Here is a 6,040-nt window from a genome sequence, read left to right as displayed (position 1 = left end):
AAAAAAATCAGACTGTCTGAGACTTCCAACGAATTAAAGAAATCAAAGAAACACAGGGGGCTCCAGTTCTGCCTTGGGTTCAGAGCCTTGAAGAGGCTCTAGCTGATAATGACATACTTTGTTAGAGCCTCTTCCTCCACAGAAACTCTAAAGAGTTGAATTTTTCAGTGAAGTTTCTTCCCCTCTGCCCAGCCCTGAAATTTAGAGCTAATTGCCCAGGGGATTTTTTGTGTGGTTGGAAAAGGAATTCATGCTCCAGATGACACCAGTCATCTTGGGCTTTAGAGAAAGGATCGCTCTTCACTACAGACAGAGTTATTTATAAATAATGAATGAAAGAAGGTGATGAATAGTTATCTAACCTGTTGTTCTACAGACCTGTTCTTAGTGAGCTAAGGAGGAGACCATCGGTTGGCAGAAAGGTTAGGTAAAGCAACCAGGTTTTGTCTCTCCTTTTTTGTGGAGGAGCCCTCAAAGCATAGTGCATAACAGCCAGGCCAGCAGCTTCTTGGAAGGAGGTAGGAAAACAGGCCCCATCCAAACAAATGCAGTTAAGCACCCACTGTTTTATCTTAACAGCACTAATCATGTTTTAGGTTAGAGCCACTTGTTCTGGTTGCTGGCCTCTCACCTAAGCTTATCATGCTTAATCTCTCCTCTCCCCCCCCCCCCCCCTTTAGAAAAGCCATTTTGGCTTTTTTGGGGAGTGTAGGTAGAAGGAGACTTTGCTTTAAAGAACCAGAGCCATCTTCACAGGAGTTAAACACGGCACTAATTAGCCATGCTGTCCATTTACAACCTGATGAGTGCGGAGGGAGAATGTGTACAGCCCACATGTGTGTACTTGCACTGCTCTCCGCTTTCCTGGGGAAAAAGCTAGAAAGGGGAATACCATTACTGAGTTTGGAAGAAAGGGAGGGGAAAACCACTGAATGTGGCAGCAATGTTGTGTGGACGCACAATCACTTTCTCTCTGCTCCTTCTGGGAGTAACCTTGACCTACCTGCAAAAACTTTGTCCAAAGGAGAGCAGAGCTTTGTTTGGGAAAGCAAACTGAGTGGACATTCAGTCTTTTTGTTTGGTACTGGACTGAAAGATTTAGGCGAAGTGAGGGCAAGAATGGTGTGGGTTTTGCTGCTATCTCAGTGCTTAGCTGGAAGCTGCTTTCCTGTTGCCAGCAGAGAACTTGCTGTTGGCAGGGAGAAGAGGAAAAGGCTACCTGAGCTGCACATGCTTGGCTCCCTAAAATAAAGCTCCAAGGCTGCGGAATAAAGAAGCCTATGTTTCAGTTCTTTTCAGCAATTTAAGCTCTTTTTGGATGGTATTCACAGTGCCTTGACTGATAGTCTCCTGGACTGGAACAGCCGTTTTTGTACTGGAATCGATGCAACCTTTCCAGTCTCTAGAGATGTACCCAGTCATACTGTCTTTGAGCTTAGCCTCTGCCTGGATGAATTCTCTCCTGTCCCCTTATCCAAAAGCCTGCCAACCAGCTGGTGACATTGCTGGTTGAAAAGTTCAAAGGTGCCATTAGAAAGCTTGAATTATTCATGCCAGTCTCCTTCCCTGTGCCTGGCACAGCTCGGCCAGAATTGATGTTAGACTCCACAGCTGGGCAGACTTGCAAGGACGCTGGGACTGACTGTGGGCTGCTTGGAAACAAGGCACGGGAGAACGAACGTGTTACCATATACGTGAATAAGAGCTATGATATGTGGTGCTGAGCAACTTGCTGGTTGCTGGGATCAAGACTGACAGTGTAGGTACGTTGAGACATTTACTGTGCAGAGTGATAAAGAAGGGGCTTGAACAATTCTTACAGGTGAATGAAAACATAAGCTGCTAAGACAAAATTCCAAGCATTTTCTTTAAAGACTAAAATGAGTGTGCTTTATCCTCTATATGAGATATGAGAAACTAGTCTGGAGTACTGTGCTCAGGGAAGATGAGATTCACTTCTATTGGTTTTAAAATAACAGGTATCTGTGCTTCTTTCTGTCTGTAGATTTATGTTGTGTTTCTTAATAGCGTTGAAGTTCTTTTCTCTGATGTAAGCAATTCTCATTTCCTCTAAAAAGGCAGAATAAAATCAAACTGTTCTTTTTCCTGTGGTGATGTAGATGGAGTTGTTAAAATGAATTGAACTGAAAAACTGATGAGCAGGATCTTTCACCTGCTACATTGTGTCAAGGAGGCAGATGGTCCAGGGCAGTTAGAAAGCAGGGCTGATGTCAAAGGAATTGTTTATGTAAGCAATGATTCATTTTACCATTCCCAGTGATAGCAGCAGTGTCACAAAGCAGTCTGCTTTAAAACCCTATCTCAAAAAAACCCTGTAATTTGCTAGATTTTCATGTTCTAACCTAGATTCAGAACCTGAGGTCCTATCTTTACAATGAGTCAAATAAACGCTGGAGTCCAAGCTCCCTATAAACTGCAACAATGTTTCCAATATTCCTTATCATCCAACTGTTGCAGTGCTTTTATTTGATGGAGCATTTTAGCTTCTGGACATATGACTATCTGCAGTAATACATAAAAACAGACCCTTAAAAAAAAAAAATGAGAGGAGGTCTCATTTAATAAGAATGGTGGGTTAACCTTTGCTGGTGGCCCTGAAGAACAAAATCCTGGACTGGTGGAGTTATGAAGATCCAAGAGAGGAAACCTGGGCCGCACTGAAATAAACCCTAAAAAAAAAAAAAAAAAAAAAGGAAAAAAACCCTTCATTTGACATTGTACAGAAACAGTACCAACTTTAAGCCTTCAGGAGGACAGAATATTAACACCTATCCTGTGCTGAGGATTTAGGGTCTAATTCAGCTGCCATTAATCTCAGTGAGAAAAGTCCTGTTGCAGGATTTAAAGATCTAGGCCACTACTATAGATGTATTAAGCCTGCAGAGCTGAAATAAGGTGACCAGAGATTTACGTATTTGAGAGGCTGCTGTTTAAAAGGAAGATAAAGGAAGAGGATTTGATATTAGGAAATGAACTCTGTACTGTGCAATATATATGTCCAGGATGTTACGAATAGTGTCAGATCTAGACCAAGATAAAAAAGCAAGTTCAGAGGGAACAGAATGATTATTGTCTCTCTAGCCAGGTCTACAGTGCTGTTTCTGTTACTTGCTTCTCTCTGATGTTGAGGCAATGTAACAAGGCCTTCTGGGCAGCAGCTAGTTGCTCAACATCAGAGCTGCAGCTGCAGAAGAGGGAGATACTGTATTTCCAGATGCGGAGGATTGTTCTGCCATACAGGAGGGAACAAAATGAGTAGTACACAAGAAAATATTTGCAGTAAAACCATATGCTTTACATACCTCTTTAGAGCATCAGTCTTCCTGGACTAGGTAAATCTCAAATGTGGTTTTGTTGCTCTCCTTGGGGTAGATGAGGCCAAGCAGACTTTGATCAGCTGAATTGTCCTTTACCAATTTGTCGTGCCCAGAACACTGGAATATATTTCCTTTGGTATTTGTTTTTAAACAACTTCTGAGGTTGCTTGGACAAGTTTTAGTCTGCAAGCAAGTTGTAGGCATTTTGGAGAACAGGTGGACTTTATTATTGGACTGCCTTCTTGCAGTGCTAAATGTTAAAAATTCTCATTCCTCATCAAGTTTTATAGTAGCTACAAAGATTTAAAGCTTTATGCTGATTTGCTATCTTAACTACTCACTCTTCCTCCCCTTCCTCCTGCCTTAGGGCAAGAAGAGGCCTTAGACTGTATGGAAGCACATTTCAAAATCCTTGGCCAGAACCCTTTCAGGCTAGCAGTGTGTGTACAATACCCAGCAAGGGTTTACTTTTCATATAGGGAAGAAAACACTGGTACTATGTAGTATAGCTAATCCTTCCAACTCAATCCGATCTATCAAGAATTACCCACCACCCTTGTGTGTCTTTGCAGTCCCCGTTGCTATTGGGTACTACTGTCACAACTTGTACACTGCAACCATGACGGCTGAGATGCAGGATAAGAGCTGTGAACCAGATAAACATGTTGCCAGTGTCCTGTCGATAATCCTACCTCTGACTGAAGGCTTCCAGATGCTGTATTTCATCCCTTAGGTAAATTATCACCTCATGGAGTTACAGTGAAGATAGGAATTAATAACAGAATCTTGACTTCTAGGTCCACAGTTGCCTGTTGAGAGAAATTGTAAGAATATGATAGAAGAATCTCTTCTCCCTGTAGAGAATCTGCAGAACTGGCTGTAAAGCAAAGAGAATGAAGGAACAAAGGGAGAGAAAAGTTTTACATAGAAAGAGGTGAGAGGACAAGATACATAATAGAATTTCCCTGTGTCCTGTGTGATGGTTTGTCCTTATGCATTGTTGGCTAGTGTCATCTCTAAGGTAACCATGAATGTTCCTAACAGGAGATTTTTTACCTTTTTTCTTTGGAAATGATATTGACTGTTGGGTTTCCTTGCTAAAACAATTTTTTTTCTATGTCTCATTCTTTTCCTCCATTCACCTCCCGGTTTTCCTTTCTCCATTCCGTCATTTCCTTTCAGTTATTCCCTTACTGTTCTCTGGTTTGGACCTTTATCTTGAAGTGTTTAGTGACTGAGGGATCAACACCAGGCTCTGCCATTAACACCTCATTCAGACAAATGGGTAGAGCTCAAGTGGTGTTTTGGTCTCTCTGGAGCAGCAAGAGACTGCTAAAAATAAAATAAAAGTCCTGAAAAGGATAGAGGTGATATTTTCCAATAGGCTGAAAGATCAGGACTAATCCTATGGGCACTTTTACCTTTATTTCCTGTCTATGATTGGAAAAAAGATAGAGAGATAAGCAGTGCTAATTAACTCTTAGAATACTGACCATTCCCTAATAACCAGCTAATAACAACACACTCAGGAGGAGTTGTGTGGAGATGCCTTTGTCTAATGGAGCAATATTTGCTTGTGACTTCTTGCTTAGTGTAGCCAGAAAGACGCTGAATGCTTGTTGCTGGAACACACCATTCAAAATCAGCCCCATCATGGTGAAAGAAAAGGTAGAGTCAAACAATTCCACTGACCTGCGCTGGGTCAGTAGCAGTTTTCTTTTGTGTAAATATGTTTGCAAGGATTTATCTGGGTACTTCTGTAATACAGTTATGCATCCACAAAAGTCTTAATGTGGAATCAGTAATGTTGTTGTGAAAATCCTTTTGCTGCAGGTAACATATGCTATCCTAAAAAAAAAACCCAATCTTCACTCAATATTTTATGTGTCAGAAGCAATTTTAAAGAGTAGACTTATACTACAAAGTTAACCTACTTAGTTTTAACTGCTTTTTTTCTGCAGTGATTTTCTGATCACTTGATTGGATTTTTAGTGTTACTCTCCACTCTCTCTATGATAATTATTTTTCCACCACTTAATTTCTTCTTAATTTCACTTAATTTCTTCTCTCTTCTTCCCATTCCTCATTTATTCATTTATTTATTTAGCCTTCTCTCCAATAAGATTTCAGTAGAAATAAGCAGACTTATTATTTGCCGTGAGAACTGATTTCCACGTATAAATTTTACCACTTGGGCTAAACTGTAATTTCAGATGGGTCAAATGCTGAGCATGATCTATTTAATAATTTCCTTCTCTTGCACTGCAGAAAACTTGAAAGGTTTTCCCAGTTACTGTTTAACTAAAATTAGCATATTTATTTAAATTTAGTCAGCACTTATTTGTTAAGAGAGAAGTATTAGAATAAAAGAGAGAAGAAGAACAAATGATCAGAAAAAGCAGGGGTTATATTTTTGCATCAGTTTAGTTTGAATTCTGGTACTTCAGTATCAAATCAGCTCGAACAGTTTGAGTTAAATGCCTTTTTTTAAATGCCTTTTTTTAAACAATCAGTTGCTGTCTTTTCAGTTCTACTCAGTGATACAACATCTACTCAGTATTCTGTATTTTCATCCTTCAAGCCAGTGTTGTTCATGTAGGTCCAATTGTGATTCTGGGTACCTAGGAAACTGAGTTAATGGTTTACTGTTCATTAATTTGCTGTAGATCATTTGATGTGTTTCTCTCTCCTTCAGCACAAAG

This window comes from Rhea americana, unplaced genomic scaffold (genome assembly GCF_003343005.1).
Source record: "Rhea americana isolate MKP2758 unplaced genomic scaffold, rheAme1 scaffold_21, whole genome shotgun sequence".
NCBI classification, from domain to species: domain Eukaryota; kingdom Metazoa; phylum Chordata; class Aves; order Rheiformes; family Rheidae; genus Rhea; species Rhea americana.
This window is presented reverse-complemented; position numbering follows the sequence as displayed.